Consider the following 23,673-nt stretch of genomic DNA (forward strand, 5'->3'; position numbering starts at 1 on the left):
TCCCAGGGATGAAGCCCACTTGATCATGGTGGATAAGCTTTTTGATGTGTTGCTGAATCCGGTTTGCCAGTATTTTATTGAGGATTTTTGCATCGATGTTCATCAGGGATATTGGTCTAAAATTCTCTTTTTTTGTTGTGTCTCTGCCAGGCTTTGGTATCAGGATGATGTTGGCCTCATAAAATGAGTTAGGGAGGATTCCCTCTTTTTCTATTGATTGGAATAGTTTCAGAAGGAATGGTACCAACTCCTCCTTGTACCTCTGGTAGAATTCAGCTGTGAATCCATCTGGTCCTGGACTTTTTTTGGTTGGTAGGCTATTAATTATTGCCTCAATTTCAGAGCCTGCTATTGGTCTATTCAGGGATTCAACTTCTTCCTGGTTTAGTCTTGGAAGAGTGTAAGAGTGTAAGTGTCCAGGAAATTATCCATTTCTTCTAGATTTTCCAGTTTATTTGCGTAGAGGTGTTTATAGTATTCTCTGATGGTAGTTTGTATTTCTGTGGGGTCGGTGGTGATATCCCCTTTATCATTTTTTATTGCGTCTATTTGATTCTTCTCTCTTTTCTTCTTTATTAGTCTTGCTAGTGGTCTGTCAATTTTGTTGATCTTTTCAAAAAACCAACTCTTGGATTCATTGATTTTTTGGAGGGTTTTTTGTGTCTCTATCTCCTTCAGTTCTGCTCTGATCTTAGTTATTTCTTGCCTTCTGCTAGCTTTCGAATGTGTTTGCTCTTGCTTCTCTAGTTCTTTTAATTGCGATGTTAGAATGTCAATTTTAGATCTTTCCTGCTTTCTCTTGTGGGCATTTAGTGCTATAAATTTCCCTCTACACACTGCTTTAAATGTGTCCCAGAGATTCTGGTATGTTGTATCTTTGTTCTCATTGGTTTCAAAGAACATCTTTATTTCTGCCTTCATTTCGTTATGTACCCAGTAGTCATTCAGGAGCAGGTTGTTCAGTTTCCATGTAGTTGAGCTGTTTTGATTGAGTTTCTTAGTCCTGAGTTCTAGTTTGATTGCACTGTGGTCTGAGAGACAGTTTGTTGTAATTTCTGTTCTTGTACATTTGCTGAGGAGTGCTTTACTTCCAATTACGTGGTCGATTTTGGAGTAAGTACGATGTGGTGCTGAGAAGAATGTATATTCTGTTGATTTGGGGTGGAGAGTTCTATAGATGTCTATTAGGTCTGCTTGCTGCAGAGATGAGTTCAATTCCTGGATATCCTTGTTAACTTTCTGTCTCGTTGATCTGTCTAATGTTGACAGTGGAGTGTTGAAGTCTCCCATTGTTATTGTATGGGAGTCTAAGTCTCTTTGTAAGTCTCTAAGGACTTGCTTGATGAATATGGGTGCTCCTGTATTGGGTGCATATATATTTAGGATAGTTAGCTCTTCCTGTTGAATTGATCCCTTTACCATTATGTAATGGCCTTCTTTGTCTCTTTTGATCTTTGATGGTTTAAAGTCTGTTTTATCAGAGACTAGTATGGCAACCCCCGCTTTTTTTTGTTCTCCATTGGCTTGGTAAATCTTCCTCCATCCCTTTATTTTGAGCCTATGTATGTCTCTGCGTGTGAGATGGGTCTCCTGAATACAGCAGTCTGATGGGTCTTGACTCTTTATCCAGTTTGCCAGTTTGTGTCTTTTAATTGGAGCATTTAGTCCATTTACATTTAAGGTTAAGATTGTTATGTGTGAACTTGATCCTGCCATTATGATATTAACTGGTTATTTTGCTCGTTAGTTGATGCAGTTTCTTCCTAGCCTCGATGGTCTTTACATTTTGGCATGTTTTTGCAATGTCTTGTACCGGTTGTTCCTTTCCATGTTTAGTGCTTCCTTTAGGGTCTCTTGTAAGGCAGGCCTGGTGGTGACAAAATCTCTAAGCATTTGCTTATCTGTAAAGGATTTTATTTCTCCTTCACTTATGAAACTTAGTATGGCTGGATAAGAAATTCTGGGTTTAAAATTCTTTTCTTTAAGAATGTTGAATATTGGCCCCCACTCTCTTCTGGCTTAGAGAGTTTCTGCCGAGAGATCTGCTGTTAGTCTGATGGGCTTCCCTTTGTGGGTAACCCGACCTTTCTCTCTGGCTGCCCTTAAGATTTTTTCCTTCATTTCAACTTTGGTGAATCTGGCAATTATGTGTCTTGGAGTTGCTCTTCTCGAGGAGTATCTTTGTGGCGTTCTCTGTATTTCCTGGATTTGAATGTTGGCCTGCCCTACTAGGTTGGGGGAGTTCTCCTGGATGATATCCTGAAGAGTGTTTTCCAACTTGGTTCCATTTTCCCCCTCACTTTCAGGCACCCCAATCAGACGTAGATTTGGTCTTTTTACATAATCCCATACTTCTTGCAGGCTTTGTTCATTTCTTTTTCTTCTTTTTCTTCTTTTGGTTTCTCTTCTCGCTTCATTTCATTCATTTGATCCTCAATCGCTGATACTCTTTTTTCCAGTTGATCGAGTCGGTTACTGAAGCTTGTGCATTTGTCACGTATTTTCTCGTGTCATGGTTTTCATCTCTTTCATTTCGTTTATGACCTTCTCTGCATTAATTACTCTAGCCATCAATTCTTCCACTTTTTTTTCAAGATTTTTAGTTTCTTTGCGCTGGGTATGTAATTCCTCCTTTAGCTCTGAGAAATTTGATGGACTGAAGCCTTCTTCTCTCATCTCGTCAAAGTCATTCTCCGTCCAGCTTTGATCCGTTGCTGGCGATGAGCTGCGCTCCTTTGCCGGGGGAGATGCGCTCTTATTTTTTGAATTTCCAGCTTTTCTGCCCTGCTTTTTCCCCATCTTTGTGGTTTTATCTGCCTCTGGTCTTTGATGATGGTGATGTACTGATGTGGTTTTGGTGTAGGTGTCCTTCCTGTTTGATAGTTTTCCTTCTAACAGTCAGGACCCTCAGCTGTAGGTCTGTTGGAGATTGCTTGAGGTCCACTCCAGACCCTGTTTGCCTGGGTATCAGCAGCAGAGGCTGCAGAAGATAGAATATTTCTGAACAGCGAGTGTACCTGTCTGATTCTTGCTTTGGAAGCTTCCTCTCAGGGGTGTACTCCACCCTGTGAGGTGTGGGGTGTCAGACTGCCCCTAGTGGGGGATGTCTCCCAGTTAGGCTACTCAGGGGTCAGGGACCCACTTGAGCAGGGAGTCTGTCCCTTCTCAGATCTCAACCTCCGTGTTGGGAGATCCACTGCTCTCTTCAAAGCTGTCAGACAGAGTCGTTTGCGTCTGCAGAGGTTTCGGCTGCGTTTGTTATTGCCCTGTCCCCAGTTCTCTGCAACCTGAATAAGTTACTGAACCTCTTTATGTCTTAGTTTTTTCATCTATAAAAACATAGATAGCAATAATGGTCTATGTGGTAAGTTTATTATGAAGATTAAATAATACTTGCAAAGTGTTACGAACATTGATTAGCACATAGTATGCAGTTAGTACATAGTAGCTATTATTATTATTAAGACATCAGATGTCAATGTCTTCAGTGTATAGGAGAAATGGGTGTAATTATAATAGCCAACTATTTTTACTCCTGACTCTAGAAAACTTAAGTATTAAGAACTGTAGTCGATGTTGCTCCTTTAAAAAGTTATCTTCAGTTAAGGGTAGTATAAAATATTTATCTCTTACATCATGGGCACAGAGAGTGACATTAAAGAAAAATACTTTGCTACTACTACTAAAATACTATTTTAATGATTTTAAAGAGCTATAATATACAAAATAGGAAACATGAGGATGATCTGGCTCTAACACGTCAACCCATTGATCACCAGAGTTGATTCAGCTCATCTGGCTGAGGAGGTGGGAGTCCCCTTCCTCCCTCACTGCTCCATGTGTGTCCCACCTAGATCTGTGTACTTAGTCAAAGAGGACAATTTTCCCTGAAAAAAGAGGACCATTCCATAGTCAAGGGTATATGAGTAGCTGTGCTTCCCCACTAGAACCTCCAAAGCTCTCAAAGTAGGGAGCTTCTAATGTAATTTTGTTTTATTTTGGTTGGTGTTTTTCTTTATTTCTTTGAGCAAGAGAAAACACAGGTCTTGGTTAATTGGGATTTACTGCAGTCTGCTTTACCAGCAAGTAAATTAAAATGCCAGAGATTCAAAGTTCAAGGAATCTTCAGATGTTATATTCTGATCAAGAAATGGTGTGAAATATGCCTTTTTGTTTATGGATTCCAGATGATAAAAGACAAACATATGGCTTTTCTATTGCCACTCCTGCTTCCCATATTCACAGCAGGTCTTCCTTCGAAGCCCACAAACCTTAAAAAAAGAAAAAAGACCCAGGTGCAGTAACTACCAACCAACAGGTCTTAACTCAAACTGTAGTCTACTTGTCTACTTGCCATTCCTACTCTACGGCCTATGGTTATGGCTCAATCAAAGTAAATTTCAGATTCTTTTGGTAATCCCTGGGTAAGAAGTGAGCCTGACAGCACAACATCTATGATTCCTCAAGGCTCCAGTTGCATAACATGCGTTCTCATAATCCTAGAGCCCCCATATTCTTCCCTATTTTAACAAAAATCTTGCTCTTTTGCTTAGAAAAGGTTTTCTGTGTCTACAATACTTTTAGTTTCCTCTTCGAATGCATTTATCTGCTCACCTGTAGAGAGACTAGGGGTAGTAGCTCTTTTCTGTCTTTAGTTTGCCCTGGGAAAGCGATCAGTCAACAAATAGTTGTTGATCACTTACCATATCCCAGAAAACAGAGGGAAGAAGTAAATAAGACAACAGACTTATTCCCCCCGACAGCTGTAATTCTAGTGGGAGGAAAGAGGTAATAAGTATTTAAAGACATAAAGAAATAGGATAATTCCAGGTAATGATAACTATTATAGAGAATATAAAATATGGTAAATGGAGAAGAGTGATGGTGGAGGAAGTGAAAACGGGGGTCATTTCAGCTGCAGTATGAAGAAAAAGCCCTTAGCTAAAGACTGAAATGTCTGAGCCTGAATAACCAGAAAGTGACATCTATGAAACAGGGAAGAATGTTCTATGCAAAAGGAATAGCAAGAGCTAAGTGCCTGATATGGAAATGAAACTGATATGTTCTTCGTACAGAAAGGACAGTGTGTTTGGAACACTATGAACAAGAAGAAGCTTAGAGAAAGATGAGGTTGAACAGATAGCCAAAGCCCAACTGAGGCAGACAGAAAAATTAGAAGATTTTTGCAGTAAGCCAGGCTACAGATGATGGTAGTTTTACTAAATTTACAGCAGTAGGGATGGTGAGAAGTGGCTGTATAAGGAGTATATTTTAAAGTAATCAGAAGTATTGGTGAGGAAGAGGAGCCAAGAAGGACTTGTTGGGGAAGTGGAGCAAGATGGCAGAACAGAAGTTCTACCACTGTTCCCCCACTGCAAGGGCACCAATTTATCTACACAAGAAAAACACCTGCATAAGAACCAAAAGTCAGGTGAATACTCACAGTTCCTGGTTGTGACTTCATATCACTGAAAAAGGCACTGAAGAGGTAGGAAAAACAGTCTTGAATCACCGATACTACCCCTCCCCTACGCCCTTGCAGTAAAGGCGTGGTGTGGAGTGTTTCTATGCTCTGGGGAGAAAGAAAACGCAGCATTTATGCGGCATTGAAATCAGTGCTGCCCTCTTATAGCAGAAAGTGAAACCAGACCAAACTCAGCTGACATGTGCGATGGAGAGTGCATTTAAACCAGCTATAGCTAGGTCAGAACTTGAGTACCTATGCACAAGTCTCACCAACAAGGGATAAAGTGCTCTGGGCCCCTACATGAACTTGAAAGGCAGTCTGTGCCACAAGGACTGCAACTCTTAGGCATGTCCTAGTGCTGAACTGGGCCCAGAATCACTGGACTTGGGAGGTACATGATATACTCAGACACAGGCCAGGGCGGCTAAGGGACTGCTGGCATCATCCCTCCCCTAACCCCAGGCTGCATACCTCATGACTTTAAAGCAGACCCATCCCTTCTGCTTGAGGAGAGGACAGGACGAATGGGAAAGACTGTCTTGCATCTTGGAAACCAGCTTAGCCACAGCAAGATAGGGTACTGGTCAGTCATAAGGCCACCCTCCCAAGCTCTAGCTCTTGGATGACATTTCTAGACACACTGTAAGCCAGAAGCGAACCCGCTGCCTTAGGCAAGGACCCGGTCACGGCAGGACTCATCACACCTGTTAACTGGAGAGCCACTGGTCCCTGAATAATAAACAGTGATACCCAGGTACTATGTCGTGAGCCCTGGATAAAACTGTGAGACTTGTTGGCTTCAGCTGAGACTCGGCACATTCCCAGCTGTGTTGGCTATGGGACTAGACTCCTGCTGCTTGAGAAAAATAGACATAAATGTAAAGTGGACTTTGTTTTGCACCTTAGGTACAAGCTTAGCCATAGGAGGGTAGAGCAGTAAGTAGGCTCTTAAGGTCCCACATTCTAGGATTTGGCTCTTGGACAGCATTCCTGGATCTGCTCTGGGCCAAAGGGGAGTCCACTGCCCTGAAGGGTGAATCCTAAGCCAGGCAGCATTCAGCACAAGCTGACAAAAGAGCCCTTGCACCTTAAGGGAATATCACGGTAGTCTGGCAGTATTTCCCATGGGTCCATGGTTGTGGTGGCCATGGAGTGAGGCTCCTTTGCCTTTGGAAAGGGGAGAAATAGTAGGAAGTACTGTGTCTTGGGGTTTGAGTGCCAGCTCAGCTACAGTACACTAAAACACCAGACAGACTTCAAAGATTTTTGACCATAGTCCCTGGCTCCTACATAGCACCTCTGGATCAACCCAGAGGAAACTCATTTCCCTGCAGAGAAGGACAAAGGCCTGGGTAGCTTTGCTACCTGCTGACTGTAGAGCCTCAGGGCCTGAAGTGAACATAGGCAGTAGACAGGGAGTAGTTATAGGAGGCCTTGGGCAACATCCAGTGCTGTGTTGGCTTCAGGTCTGATCCAGCATACTCAGTGGTGGTGGCAATAGTGATGCTTATATCACACCACCCCCAGCTCCAGGTAGCTCAGAACAGAGAGAGATACCCCATTGTTTAGAAGAAAGTAAGGGGAGGGAGTGAAAGTCTCCGCCTAATAATCCAGAGAATTCTTCTGAATCTTGTCCAGGACAATCAAGGCAGTACCTCTTTAAGCCTGCAAAAACCAGTTTTACTTGGCATGGGGTGCCCCTTTAAGCTGATATAGCTTAGATCACAACTTACAAGGCTGTTCAAATATCTGGAAAGCCTTCCCAAGAAAGATGGGTACAAACAAGCCCAGACTGTGAAAACTATAATAAATACATAACTTTTCAATGGCCAAATACAGAAGAACATCTACAATTATCAAGATGATCCAGGAAAACATGACATCACCAAATGAAGTAAAGCACCAGGGAACAATCCTAAAGAATCAGAAATATGTGACCTTCCAGACAGAGAATTCAAAATAGCTATGTTGAAGACACTCAAAGAAATTCAAGATAACACAGAGAAGGAATTCTGAATTCTATCAAATAAATTTAACAAAGAGATTGAAATAACTAAAAAGAAGCAGAAATTCTGGAGCTGAAAAATGCAATTGGCATACTGAAGAATGCATCAGAATCTGTTAATAGCAGAATGGATCAAGCAGAAGAAAGAATTAGTGAGCTTGAAGACAGGCTATTTGATAATACACAGAAGAGACAAAATAAAAAAGAATTAAAATCCATGAAGCATGCCTACAGAATGTAAAAAATAGCCCCAAAGGGTAAATCTAAGAGTTCCTGGCCTTAAAGAGAAGGTAGAGAGATAGATAAGGATAGAAGGTTTATTCAGAGGGATAGTAACTGATAACTTCCCAAATCTAGAGGAAGATATCAATTTTCAAGTATGAGAAAGTTATAGAACACCAAACGGATGTACCCCAAAGAAGACTACCTCAAGGCATTTAATCATCAGACTCCCAAAGGACAAAGATTTAAAAAAGGATGCTAAAAGCCACAAAGGAAAAGAAGCGAATAATATACAATGGAGGTATCCAATAGAACTAGCAGCAGACTTTTCAGTCGAAAACTTACAAACCAGGCAAGAGTGGCGTGAAGCTTTAAAGTGCTGAAAGAAAAAAAACTTTTATCCTAGCATAGTATATCCAGTAAAAATATCCTTCATACATGAAGAAAGACTTTCTCAGATAAACAAAAGCCAAAGGAGTCCATGAACACCAGACCCGTCCTACAAGAAATGCCGAAGGGAGTACTTCAATCAGAAAGAAAAGTGGAATTCTGAAAACTATACAAATATATGAAAAGTATGCAATATACTCCTAAATGGCCAGTGGGCCAATGAAGAAATTAAGGAAACTGAAAAACTCTTGAAACAAACTATAATGGAAACACAACATAACAAAACCTATGGGATAAAACAAAAGCAGTACTAAGAGGGAATTTTACCGCTGTAAATGCCTATATCAAAAGAGAGGAGAAACTTCAAATAAATAACCTAATGATGAATCTTAGAGAACTAGAAAAGCATGAACAAACCAAACCCAAAATTAGTGGAAGAAAATAAATAATAAAGATTAGAGTAGGGATAAATGAAATTGAAATAAAGAAAACAATATAAAAGATCAATGAAACAAAAAGTTGGTTTTTTGAAAAGTTACATAAATAGACAAATCTTCAGCCAGATTAAGCCAGATTAAAAAAAGAGAGATTCAAGTAAATAAAATCACAAATGAAAAAGGAGACATTATAACTGATACAACAGAAATCCAAAGCATCATTAGTGGCTAGTATGAACAACTACATGCTAATAAATTGAAAAATCTAGAAGAAATGGATAAATTCCTAGATGCATATAACCTACCAAGATTGAACCAAGAATAAATCCAAAACCCAAAAAGACAAATAAAAAGTAATGAGATTGAAGCCATAATAAAGAAGTCTCCCAATAAACAAAAAGCCTAAGACCCTATCAATAGCTTCCCTACGGAATTCTACCAAACGTAATTTAAAGAAGAACTAATGCAAATTCTACTCAAACTATTCTCATTAAACTAAAGAGTTTCTGCACAGCAAAAGAAACTACCATCAGAGTGAACAGGCAACCTACAGAATGGGAGAACATTTTTGCAATCTACTCATCTGACAAAGGGCTAATATCCAGAACCTACAAAGAACTCAAACAAATTTACAAGAAAAAAACAAACAACCCCATCAAAAAGTGGGCAAAGGATATGAACAGACATTTCTCAAAAGAAGACATTCATACAGCCAACAGACACATGAAAAAATGCTCATCATCGCTGGCCATCAGAGAAATGCAAATCAAAACCACAATGAGATACCATCTCACACCAGTTAGAATGGCAATCATTAAAAAGTCAGGAAACAACAGGTGCTGGAGAGGATGTGGAGAAATAGGAACACTTTTACACTGTTGGTGGGATTGTAAACTAGTTCAACCATTATGGAAAACAGTATGGCGATTCCTTAAGGATCTAGAACTAGATGTACCATATGACCCAGCCATCCCATTACTGGGGATATACCCAAAGGATTATAAATCATGCTGCTATAAAGACACATGCACACGTATGTTTATTGCGGCACTATTCACAATAGCAAAGACTTGGAATCAACCCAAATGTCCATCAGTGGCAGACTGGATTAAGAAAATGTGGCACATATACACCATGGAATACTATGCAGCCATAAAAAAGGATGAGTTTGTGTCCTTTGTAGGGACATGGATGCAGCTGGAAACCATCATTCTTAGCAAACTATCACAAGAACAGAAAACCAAACACCGCATGTTCTCACTTATAGGTGGGAACTGAACAATGAGATCACTTGGACTCGGGAAGGGGAACATCACACACCGGGGCCTATCATGGGGAGGGGGGAGGGGGGAAGGATTGCATTGGGAGTTATACCTGATGTAAATGACGAGTTGATGGGTGCAGCACACCAACATGGCACAAGTATACATATGTAACAAACTTGCACGTTATGCTCATGTACCCTAGAACTTAAAGTATAATAATAAAAAAAAAAAAAGTTAAAAAAAAAAAAAAGAAAAAGAAAGAGGATAAAGGAATACTTTCAAACTCACTGTGTGAGGCTAGTATTACCCTGATGCCAAAACAAGAGAAAGACACAGCAAAAAAGACTACAGGCCAATATGGCCGATAAATATTAATGCAAAAACCCTCAATAAAATATTAGCAAACTGAATTTAACAATACATTAAAAAGATCATTCATCATGACCAAGTGGGATTTATTCCTGGGATTTAAGACTGATTGAACATATGAAAATCAATCAGCCAGGCATGGTGGCTCATGCCTATAATCCCAGTACTTTGGGAGGCTGAGGCGGGCGGATCACCTGAGGTTGGGAGTTCGAGACCAGCCTGACCAACATGGAGAAAACCCATCTCTACTAAAAATACAAAATTAGCTAGGCATGGTGGCGCATAACTGTAACCCCAGCCACTTGGGAGGCTGAGGCAGGAGAATCGCTTGAACTTGGGAGGTGGAGGTTGTGGTGAGCCAAGATCACGCCATTACACTCCAGCCTGGGCAACAAGAGCAAAACTCTGTCTCAAAAAAAAACAACCACATGATGATTTCAATCAATGCTGAAAAGCATTTGATAAAATTCAATATACCTTTATAATAAAAACCCTTTATAAAACTAGGTACTGAAGTAACATATCTCAACATAATAAAAGCCATATATGACAGACCCACAGCTAGTATCATACCGAATGGGGAAAAACTGAAAGCCTTTTCTCTAAGATCTGGAACACAACAAGGATGACTACTTTCACCACAGTTATTAAACACAGTACTGGAAGTCCTAGATAGAGCAGTGAGACAAAAGAAAGAAATGAAGAGCATCCAAATTAGAAAGAAGTCAAATTATACTTGTTTACAGATAATATGATCTTATATTTAGAAAATCCTAAAGATTCCACCCAACAAAACTACTAGTACTGATAAACACATTCTACAAAATCAACATACAAACATCAATAGCATTTCTATATGTTTGTATATAGAAACAGAAAACAATCAGAAAAAGAAATCAAGAAAGTAATCCAATTTACAACAGCTATAAATAAAATTAAATACCTAGCAATTAATTTAACCAAAGTAGTGAAAGATCTTTATAAAGAAAATTATAAAACACTGATGAAAGAAATTATAGAGGACACACAAAAAATGGAAAGATATTCCATGTTCATGGAATGGAAGAATCAATATTGTTAAAATGTCCACAGTACCCAAAGCAATCTACAGATTTGATGCAATCCCTGCCAAAATACCAAAGACATTCTTCACAAAAAATAGAAAAAAAAAAATCCTAAGATTTATATGGAACTACAAACATCCTAGAATAGCCAAAGCTATCCTGAGCAAAAAGAACAAAACTAAAGCAATCACCCTTATATCACTTCAAATTACACTACAGAGATAATAGTAACTGAAACAGCCTAAAAACACATACACACAAGCCAATGGAAGAGAATAGAAAATCCAGAAACAAATCTATACATCAACAGTGAATTCCTTTTATACAAAGGTTCCAAGAAATATACTGGGGAAAGGAGAGCCTTCAATAAATGGTGCTAGAAAACTGTATATCCATTTATGGAATGATGAAGATCCCTATCACTTGCCACATACAAAAATCAAATCAAAACGAATTAAAGATTTAAATCTAAGACCTCAAACTATGAAGCTAATAAAAGATAACATCTGAGTAACTCTCCAATACACTGACCTGGACAAGGATTTCTTGAGTAATACCTCATGATCAAAGGCAACCAAAGCAAAAATAGACAAATGAGATCACATCAAGTTAAAAACCTTCTGCACAGCAAAGTATACAATCAATAAAGTGAAGAGACACCTACAGAATGGGAGAAAATATTTCACAAACTACCCACCTGACAAGGGATTAACAACCAGAATACATAAGGAGTTTGAATAACTCATGGAGAAAAAAATCCAATAATCCGATATAAAAAGTGTGCAAAAGATCTGAATAGTCATTTCACAAAAGAAGACATATGAATAGCAAACAGGTATATAAAAAGATGCTCAACATCAGTGATCATCAGAGAAGAGCAAATCAAAACTATAATGAGATGTCATCTCACTCCAGTTGAAATGGTTTATATCCAAAGACAGGTAAAAAAAAATGCTGGTGAGGATGTAGAGAAAAGGGAACTCTCATATACTGTTGGTAGGAATGTAAAGTAGCACAACCCTATAGAGAACAGTTTGGAGGTTCCTCAAAAAAACTAAAAATAGAGCTACCATATAATCCAGCAATCTCACTCCTGGGTATATACCCAAAAGAAAGGAAATCAGTATATTGAAGCGATATCTGCACTCCCATGTTTGTTGTAGCAGTGTTCACAATAGCCAAGATTTGGAAGCAACCAAGTGTCCATCAACAAATAAATGGATAAAGAAAACGTGATACTTATACACAATGGAGTACTATTTAGCCATAAAAAAGAATGAATGAGATTGTGTCATTTGCAATAGCATGAATGGAACTGGAGGTCATTATATTAACTGAAATAAGCCAGGAATATCACATGTTCTCACTTATTGTGGAACATAAAAATCAAAACAACTGAACTTGTGTAGATATAGAGTAGAAGGATGGTTAACAGAGACTGAGAAGGGTAGTTGGTGGTGGGGGGAGGGAGGGTGGAAGGTGGGGGTGGGGGTTGGGGCCATAAGGGGATGGTTAATAGACACAAAACAAAACAAAAAAAAGAAAGAATTAATAAGACCTAGAATTTGACAGTAAAACAGTGTGACATAGTCAATAACTTAATTGTATATTTTTAAATAACTTAAAGAGTACAATTGGATTGATTTTAACTCAAAGAACAAATGCTTGAGGGGATGCATACCCCATTCTCCATGATGTGCTTATTTCACATTGCACACCTGTATTAAAACATCTCATGTCCTTGATAAATATATACACCTACTATGTATCCACAAAAATTGAACAAACAAACAAACAAAAGAATGACTCGTTGCTTTCTTGGCCTAAGCAACTGGGTGCCAACTACTGAGATAGGAAATAGAGGATGGAGGTGAAAAGGAAAACATCTTTTGGTTTTCAGCCTACTGAGTAGCAATTTCAAGTAGCTAATTAGACTAAACTTGAGTGGAGCTTAGGGGAAAGGTTAGGGCTGGGGATATAAATTATAAAGGTATCAGTCAAGAGATGACCTCAGAAGCCATGGGATCATATTCTGCAAAAGTGTAGACAGTGAAAAAGGCCAAGGACTAAGGCTGGAGGCACTCCAAAATTAGAAGTCTGTTAGAGGAGGAGGAGACCAAGAGGCAGAGTTAATGAGGGAAACCAGTGACTCTGAAGTTACAGAAGACCAGAGAAAACATCGTAGCTAGAAGGAAAATGTAGTTATTTCAGTAAAGTAGTGAGGATGAAAACTCAATTGGAGTGATTTCAGGAGTGGATAGAAAGTGAAGAGCTGGAGGGAGTGGACGTGGACAACTTTATTAAGGAGTTTTTTTTTTTTATAAAGTGGAAGAAAAAATAAAGCCAAGCTGCAAAGGGATGTGGGATCCTGAGAGCATTTTTAAAGTTGTGATATTAAAAATGTTAGTTTATTGATGAGGATGCTCTCATAGACAGGGAGAGACTGATAATGCAGACAGGGAAAAATTCTAGAAGCAAAGTTCACTAGAAAGGAAAAAAACCATAGGATTCAGTGCTTAAGTGAAGAAATTTTCTTTAAAAAAGAGATACTTCATTACAACTAAAGGGAAGACATAATAAACACGTACAGATACAGGTAGGATGGTGGAGCTAATGGCAGAAATGTGAGACAGTTAATATTTTATCGTATTTCTTTTATCTGTGAACTAGGTAGGTAGCTGAGAAATAAAAATAAGAGAGTTAGAGTAAGAGAGTTAGAGATTTAAAGAAAGTCAAGTATAAAATGGTTGTCTAAGAGAACAGGAATGGCAATTTACTGGCAATACTAAATGTTCTTTGAAATCTGTGATGCCTTCCCTGCTAGCTAAAATTGCAATTCCTCACCACTCCTCCCACCAACACTTTCTATTCCCTTATATTCCATTATATTTTCCTTAGCACTTGTTGATAACTTCACATATATTTTATATTTCATTCATTGTCTGTCTCCCACTTGAGCATATCCCTTATGAGGGCAAACACATTTTTGTTGTTGTTCATTAATATACCTTCACATTGAGAGCATGACTTGCACATGGTTGGTGCCAAATAAATATCAGTTGAGCGAATGAATTTGTAGAAACAAATTTGAAGTTAGTCCAGCAAGTACAATCACAGGGTTTTCTCTAGTAACATTCAGCTGAACATATACATTATGGAGTTAGGTGGGTTTAGCAAAATGTGACAGTTTTGCCAAGCAATATAACAGAGGAAGAAAAAGGAAGGAAGTCAAGGGTACTTACAAAGTGTCTCATCATGGAGTGAAAAAGAATTATAGTCATTGGGCAATGACTAGAGATGGGAGGTCTCAAGGGGCTAAAGGATAGTGGATGTATTCTTTAAGGGATCAAGTGGTACCGGAAATGATGATCAGAGTGTGAAATGTTAGAGATCTAGATTATAATCATGTTAGTAGATGGCTAAGGTAGAATAGAAGAAAAATTCATAGAGTTATGGGAGCCAAGGAACCAAGAGACTACTGTGTTGAATAGAATAGATTGGTTAGCAACATAATGCTAATGTTGATTCCTGGAGCACTTGATACTACCTAGTATATGTAACAAATGGGGCTTTGTGAGTTATTATGAAAAAAGTCTCACTCATTCCAGATGGCATAGAAATCTCAGAGCCCTGTAGTAATGAATAATTTATATGAGAAAATTGATGACCTAGCCAAAAATAAAATTAGCCTGTAACAATTTCTTGATAGAAATGTTTAGGAATTTGGAGTTAGTTAAAAGGAATATTCAACCTAAAGTTAGCAGCTTTCTTACTTATAAAATTTACTGCTGAGAGGGTTACTTGTAAATTTTGAAGTAAAACTCTAGTCAAAATAGCATGTTTCTTGTTTAGCAAAAGGAGGCAGGACCAAAAAAGGAATTCTCATTCACTCCTTTATTTCAGAATATAAGATTTGGTAGGGTGGAAGAATAATATGAAAAGGGAGTAATTTTGCCATCTCTTCAAATTTGCTTCAAATATTCCTCTAGTTAATAGAAATACCAAAGATCTGCACTACTGAGAAACAAATGGCAAGTTAGAAAGTCACAGAACCTTAGAAAAATAAGATATATTTCAAAGGTGATTGAAGGAAAGCTTTGTTTAAAAGGACGAAGAAAAATCCAGATCTGACAGTGTTGATTCAAGAATTATCCTTTCCCCAAAATAGCTACAGAAATCCCTGAAATTCTTCTCTTACACTCCCAGCCACAAATAATGCAAGGAAAACAAGGAAAAAAAGAGCTGAAACTGACAAGGTGGTTGACCTGATATATTTTATTGGTGATGCAGAAATAGCAAAGTTTTGAATGCTACTGACAAGTCAAAGGTCATTGATAACAAGAGAGAAGATGCTTTTTCTGGCAGGTAAAAAACAGAATTGAAGATGATTTTCCGGACAAAGAGAACCAACTAAGAGAAGGTTGATTTGGCTTTTGAATCAATAATTAATTTTGCTGAATCAGCCATGCACACTGCCTCTAGAATGTTACATAGGCAACTCTGTGCCTACTTTTCTGAGAAAGAAGCAAATGATGTAGGAAAAACATCATTAAAAAAAAAAGAGAGAGAGAGCAACTTCTAAAACATCTCCTACATGAACACTTTTCAAAACAAGAGATATATGTGGCCAACAGCATATGAAAAAATGCTCACCATCACTAAATATTAGAGAAATGCAAATCAAAACCATAATGTGGTACCATATAACACCAGGCTATTTTTTAAAAGTCCAAAAATAGCGGATGTTAGACGCTAGTAAGGTTGTAGAGAAAAGGAAATGCTTATACACTGCTAGTGGTAATGTAAATTAGTTTAGCCATTGTGGAAAGTAGTTTGGCGATTTCTCAAAGAACTTAAAACAGAATTACCATTCAACATAGCAATCTCATTATTGAGTATATACCCAAAGCAAAATAAATCATTCTACCATAAAGATACATGTACACTATGTTCATCACAGCACTGTTCACAATAGCAAAGACATGGAATCAACCTAAATGCCCATCAATAGCGCACTGAATAAAAAGAATTAGGTATATATATATAGATCATGGAATACTATGCAGCCATAAAAAAGAATGAGATCGTATCTTTTGCAGCAACATGGATGGAGCTGGAGGTCATTATCCTAAGCAAACTAACTCAGGGATAGAAAACCAAATACTGCATGTTCTTACTTTTAAGTGGGAGCTAAACACTGAGTATACATGGACATAAGGGAACAACAGACACTGCAGCCTACTTGAGGGTGGAGGGGAGGAGGAGGGTGTGGATAGAAAAACTGCCTATCAGGTACTATGCTTATTACCTGGGGGATGAAATAATCTATACGCCAAACCTCCATGACACGCAATTTACCTATGTAACAAACCTGCATGTGTACTTCTGAACTTAAAAAAAAAAAATCTCCTTAGTGTAGTAGCAAATTAGCACAAGATCACACAACAGCATTATCTGTGTAACAGGGTGATGGAACTAAATTATATAACACGATATACATACTGACAAGTATAACTCTTTAGTGATGTAAAGACATGACTTATCCATTCATGAATACTTACTGACCCTCCTTTAAAATACAAGACAACAAGAAAATACAATATTTAAGAAGCATAAACCTTCCCACAGAAACTAAAACTTAATTTAGCAATTAATATATTTACATATTATAATATAGTATCGGGTGGAGTCACTGGAGTAAACAAAAGGATATTTCAATTTTTAGCTAAGTATGTAATGAAATAAGGTAAAAGTAGCAATAATAATCTTCCTTATCTTAATTATCTTAATTTGCTGAATGTGTACTATGTGTAACATGTAAAATTCTTAGCTAAGTACTTTATAAGTATCTCTGCCAAATCTCGGAAAATGCTTATGAAGATAGGTACCACTGTTATCCTTATTTTTAGATGTAAAAGCTCACGTTTGAAAAGATTAGATAAATTACCTAAGGTTTCCTCATGTGACCCTGTGAGGGAGTCAGTCTGACTCCTGAGTCCATGCTTAATTCTTGACTAGTACCTCATATAATCTCACTTATCTAGTCAAATAATAAAGCATTACAAGATTTCTAGGAAAGAATGGTCCTTTTTCTGGTAGGAGACAGCCTCATAGAATGGCGAGTTTAATACAGTGTAACTGAAGAAAGTAAAAGAGAAAATAACAAAGAAAGGGTGAAGACACAGCAGTCTGAAAAAAAGATTATCAAAATATGATTTGTGTTCAAGATTAACTTAGAGGTGCTGAGTTTTTTAGGAGAGTGGCATGTTGGAAGATAAATTACTTAACCTTAGTGATGCTTTTTTTTCTAATAATAAAAGAGAAATAAAAATGCATATCATAAAACTTTATTGTAAAGATTAATGAAAATAAATTGTAAAACACCGTTAAAAATAACTTTCATTTTGTGGAATATAAAAGAAACAAAGAAAATAGGGACTTTCTCTAATATTTGTTATTTAAATGCCAAAATAAAGATAAATGCCATTTGTTATAAAATGCCAAAATAAAGATAAATGCACATTCTCTAAAAAAAATTATAGTTTAGAATAAGTGGTTTAAAATGTACATGGATGTTATATTTTTACTTACAAGGCTACTACAATGGACTAAAATTAAAGGGAGGTATATCTTTCACTTCAGGCAAAATGGAGAAACAGAGGGCAGAATTAACCACTGGCCTGAATCAACTAACAAACTGGACAAACTCTATGAACAAGGGATTTCAGACACTGAATGACAAGCAAGGCAGAAGGGTGATCGTTGACAGAAGGGAAACCAATTAGGTCGGCCAAAAATTACCCCAAAATTTACCCCAGGGGAAATTCTGATGGAGCTTCCTTGTCTCCCTGAGGTGAGTATTAAGTGGAAATATGAGGAGGTCTCATTGTTCATGGGGCAGGAATACTGGATAGGAGGCAACTATGCAAAGAGAAGAAAGACAGGGACCATATCATGAATGGCTTTCAACCTATTACAAAGGATTTTGAATGTCATCCTGAAAAGTATGAGAAGTCACTGAAGGTTTTTAAACCAGTGCGTAAGATTTATAGAACAAACCAATAGTGTTTTTTTTTTCCCAAATACTCTTATTGCTATCTTCAACTAAATACAAATTACCAAGAATTTGAAAGCCCAAAGACTTACTTTGACAAGTTAAAAACTTTAAAATCAGTATTATAGCTGCCCTATTTTGATTTATTTTAACCAGCAATTGTTGGTTAAAATAAGTTGCTCAACAACTTTTCTTTGATTACTTGTATGGTTGACTCTAAACTGTTGGGTAACTTGTTAGTAAATGATTTGAAAATAAAACATAATGCAACAAATCTTGTAAAGCCTTATTAATTGTTAACTCATTTTGCCTTTAAGCCACCTGCTGTACCTCTAAAAGTTGATTATGGGACAAAGACATCAGCAACCCAATAATGAGAGAATGAATTTTTAGTCCCATATTTGTAAATGGTACTTTCATTCCACACAAGAAGCTCAGTTCAAATTACCGATAAATCTTAAGTGTTCTTAGGTTATGAACTTACATAAAGCTTCATTTTTGGGTCAAATTACAAACGATGCAAATTGACATTTATGACATTAAAGTATGAATTCATTTCATAAACCAGTGAAAGGTAGGCATAAAAGTCTCCATTTTTCAGAAAGATTCCTTTTCACGAACAAAATCTGTGTCCTAACAAATTATGAAAATCAGTCACGAAATAAAATTAAAACTATGTTATTATAAATTGCCTAACTGTGGCAATATCTACAATTTCAAATATGTAGAACTTTTTAATTCATTTATTCAATTTTCAATAATTTTTTCTCCTGATAAATTATAGAAATGAACAAATTTATGTCTCATTAATAATTTTTATATTCAGATATACCATGATGGACATATTCATACATATAAATTGGTTTACATTCTTTATTTATACTATTTGAAATCTCAAATAGTGTATTTACAGCACATCTCAATTCAAACACCAGCATTTCATCAGATATACTGGACACAGTATTTAGAAATATTATAATATTCTAAATAGTATATAGCATATAGAAATACAGTATTCTAGTATATAGTATACTAATACAGTATTTAGAAATACTAAGTATAGCATTTATATTTCATAAAATATACAGTTGAAAGAGGCAATTTATATGCTAAAGTTGTTCAAAAATGCTTAAAAGTTTTCCAATAACTAAATCAAGTATTGTTTTTATATTTAAATTAAAATTTAGAATTTAGTTCCTCAGTCACATGAGCCACATATCAAGTGCTTAACTAGCTGCCACATGTGGCTAGCAGCTACTACATTGGACAGTGGAGTTCTCAAATATAGTAATCCTTGCTCACAGACATTACCCATGTGTTACACTAATATATCTTAGTAGGCGATGTGACCATGAAGTACTGTTTGGTATCCCCTACCAATCCCATAAAAGCCCCAGGACAGTTTTCCCTTGTTGTCATGGTAATAGCAATATATTAGCTAGAACTGCAATTATATTGATCATTTACTTTGGCCCATAATAGGTAACACTTACATAGCACTTTTTACCTGCGAGGCACTTTTCTAATTATTTAACATTTATTAGCTCAGTTAATTCTCCTGACAATGTTATGATGTACAAAAGCTGCTCATTCACTGCACTCCTAATGTCTCAGTAATATTTTCACATGACCCCCAAGCCAAAATAAATATCTAAAAGTTCCATTTATTATGTAGTTAGGGCCTAATAAGTACATATGTCTTAATAATTTGGAGCAGTCATTTGAAATACATACCAAATAAAAGGAGAAATACTTTTTATTGATACATAATAGAGATACATATTTTCAAAATACATATGATATTTTAATACATTCATATAATGTGTAAGATGAAATTAGGGTAATTATCAATTTCCTTAAATATATTTTCTTCATGCTAGGAACATTCAAATTATTTTCTTCTAGCTATTTTGAAATGTACAATAGATTACTATTAACTATAGTCACAATATTGCTTCAAACATTGTCTTATTTCTTCTATATAGTTGTATATTTGTATCCATTAATCAACCTCTCTTCATCCCTGCCTCACAAGAAATAATATTTTAATTTTATTCTTAAATAATCACAATTACTTACTGATATGGTTTGGCTCTATTTCCCCCACCAAATCTCATGTCAAATTGTAATCCCCATGTGTCAGGGAAGTGGTCTAGTGGGAGGTGATTGGATCAGGGGTATGGATTTCCCCCTTACTGATCTCACGATAGTGAGTTCTCATGAGATTTGGTTGTCTGAAACTATCTAGCACTTCCCTCTTCACTCTCTTTTCTTCCTGCCAGCCACGTGAAGACATGCTTGCTTCCCCTTCACCTTTCGCCAAGACTGTAAGTTTCCTGAGGCCTCCCCAGCCATGCTACCTATACAGCCTATGGAACTGATAGTCAATGAAGCCTCTTTTCTTCATAAATTACCAAGTCTCAGGTATTTGTTATATTAATAGCAATGTGAGAATGGACCAATATACTTACCATAGGTATATATATGCCTGTTAGACACTGCACGACTTTTCCAATTTTGAAAATCAAGTTGAATACTATCACCTTTTTTGCTGTTCTACGTTGATTTTCATGTGATACTCTTTTTTTTTCATGATCACTAAAAAAATCAACTTTTGTAAAGATATGACACCACTGAAGGAAATAATACATGATCTAATGTTAAAACCACTAACCACCTTGAAATAGTAGTTCGGCTGTGTACAGCAGGTTTTGGGTATCACTGTTTCTCTTGAAAATTTCAAATATCCTTTTATGGCCACAGGAATTTGCTTAGTCTTCTTGGTGCACAGTTTTTAAGAGACGAGGTAGATAATTATTCTCATCATTTTACAAATAAGGACACAAGCATAGAGATTAAGTAATTTTCCCAGCATCACACAGTGAGTAAGGATAGAGCTGGATTTTGAATACAAGCTGTATAGCTCCATTGTCTGTAATATTTAGCATTTTGAATTGTTGATTTCCAACAGATACAGACCAAAGTTTGAGAAGCAAATTAATTAAGAATTAAGACATTGCCTGTCTAGCTTATCAGTTCAGGTCCTAGACCTGCCTGTCTTCAGATCTATCTTCTATCCTCTTCCTGCTCTGCTTTGTATTTCAGGAGGTTAAACCCTGCAGGCTGCACAAACAAAGATTTTTATCAAGGTCAGCCAATAGAAGATATTAACAAAATATCAGAAGAAAGGAAAAAGAGAAAAGTCAGGATATCTCTACAAATTCCTCTCAGTTTCTTTTCCATAGCTTTAGCCCCAGCCACGTGACCCAGGTCCTTGAGCCCTAGTTCCTCCAGCCCAGAAATGTAGGAGCTTCTGACTGTGCCTCCCTGTTTGGCTTCTCAACTATTCAATCACTGCATATAATACTCTCACTGACAGAGTATCCTTTTGTCCCAGAATATTCCTGACACTTGCTAATACTTATCCCAACAAGTATAAGGTTTGGATAATAGATACAGTAGTTCTCAAACCTGGATATATGTCAAAATAACCTGTAGGTGTTTTTTAAAATGCAGATTCCCGAGCCATACCAAAAACAAACTGAACTGGAAAATCAGGAGTTAGAGCCTAGGAATTTATATTGACCTGAGAGACTGGGGACAACAAACACAAATTAAAAAAGAAAACAAACAAACAAACAAACAAAAAATCTTATATAGCTGAAATTGGAACTACTTAAATATCACAGAGTGTACAAAATGATTGTTAAATTAACTCTTATGTACATAATGTCATGTTAAAATTCAAGCAGAATTTTTAAAAGTCAGGACAAAATATTACAATAAATGTTTCTTTTGAGATTAAAGAATAACAATTAAATGGATACTCTTGCATACACCTACCAGGCAAAGAAAAAGAAAATGATCTTATCTTCTGCAATCTGATTTCCTTGACTAACATCAAGATGAAACCAAGATCTAGAATTCTGCCCAAAGAATTCCCTTGCTTTTTAGTTTTACATTCTTGGTTTTTGTTTGTTTTGCTTTTTACAATCTATGAACCAATCTTCAAATAATATTATTAGGTTGCCTGTTTTGGAACTTAAAAAAACATCTGTTTTGAACTAGCTGTCCCAGCAATTCCAGCCAATTGACCCAATCAGCTAAGGCATCAGTCATTAGAGAGCAAAAATGAAATATCCCTCATTGTGTCCTGCCCAAATTTCTGACCCACAAAATCATTAATATAACAAAATGGTTGCTTTATACCAGTGTTTTGTAGTAGTTATGTGGCCAAAGATAACTAAAACAAAGATTTACTGAAAACTTATTTTTTCTTTGAATATGACATTCTCCTGGGGAAGACTCATGAGGAAACAATGTTCCCTCAAACATATGTATTGAATTACATTAGGATGTGCATAGTTGAGTTTTCAATGATTAGTAAAATCGATAATTTGTCATATACTTTATACAATGCTATCATAATGTACTTGGAGATCCTGGGATGCTACTCTTAATTTGAAATAAACTTTAACACTAACATCTTGCTTAGGTATTTGAATGCCGCAACATGGGCAAAGAAGGAAAAATAAAACAGAATAGTTTTCCTCTCAAAAAAGTAGCTGAAATGCCAATAATTATGATACATACAATTTTATTAAATCAGGTAGGAAGACAAAAGGGCCTTCAGACACAAGAAATCCAGGAAAGTAAAAAAACATGGTGTTTTTTTTTTTTTTGCTTGTTTTGTTTTTTTTTTAGTATTCTATCCATTTGACTACTTTAATTTCACCAACTATCACACTGCATAAACTTCTACTGCTAAGGAAAAAGATATGACCAGAAGAGGTCATGAGACTAATTCTAATTTTACCACTATTTCCACAGCTGACTTCATACTCTGCTTGGAATAGTGCTGCTGGGAGACTGTTACACTTACATCAATGACGGCAACAAGTTTCCATATTATTTTAAGCTCCTCTTTGGCATTTATCTTCAAAATCATCTAAAAGTCCCTCTAGAATGCCAGTTTTTAAACTTGCATTTTTACTTCCACACTGTTTTTTTTTAACTCTCCAATTATCAGGCAGAATTATATTTTTCCCTCAATAAGGTCTCTCATTATTAAGGAGATTATACAAATACATAGGGTTAGTTCTGGCTAGAAAGTTTAATCTCTATTAGCACCTTTCAAAAGAACACTCGCTCAATGACGGACACTTATGTCATCAGAATTATTAAAGCAATATGATGTCTAGAAGACAATATAAGAAATTTGGGGCCGGGCGCGGTGGCTCATGCCTGTAATCCTAGCACTTTGGGAGGCCGAGGCGGGCGGATCACAAGGTCAGGAGATCAAGATCATCCTGGCTAACACGGTGAAACTCTGTCTCTATTAAAAACAGAAAAATTAGCCAGGCGTGATGGCGGGCGCCTGTAGTACTAGCTACTCGGGAG

The 23,673-nt window shown here is 36.8% G+C and overlaps 1 protein-coding gene across 5 annotated transcripts in view; it reads right to left on the reverse strand.

The window, feature by feature from the left end:
• Positions 1-23,673, reverse strand: part of METTL15 (methyltransferase like 15) — a 236,223-nt gene that overhangs the window by 84,186 nt on the left and 128,364 nt on the right. The gene's annotated exons all lie outside the window — the stretch shown is intronic.

Source organism: Macaca thibetana, chromosome 14 (genome assembly GCF_024542745.1).
Source record: "Macaca thibetana thibetana isolate TM-01 chromosome 14, ASM2454274v1, whole genome shotgun sequence".
Taxonomy (NCBI): domain Eukaryota; kingdom Metazoa; phylum Chordata; class Mammalia; order Primates; family Cercopithecidae; genus Macaca; species Macaca thibetana.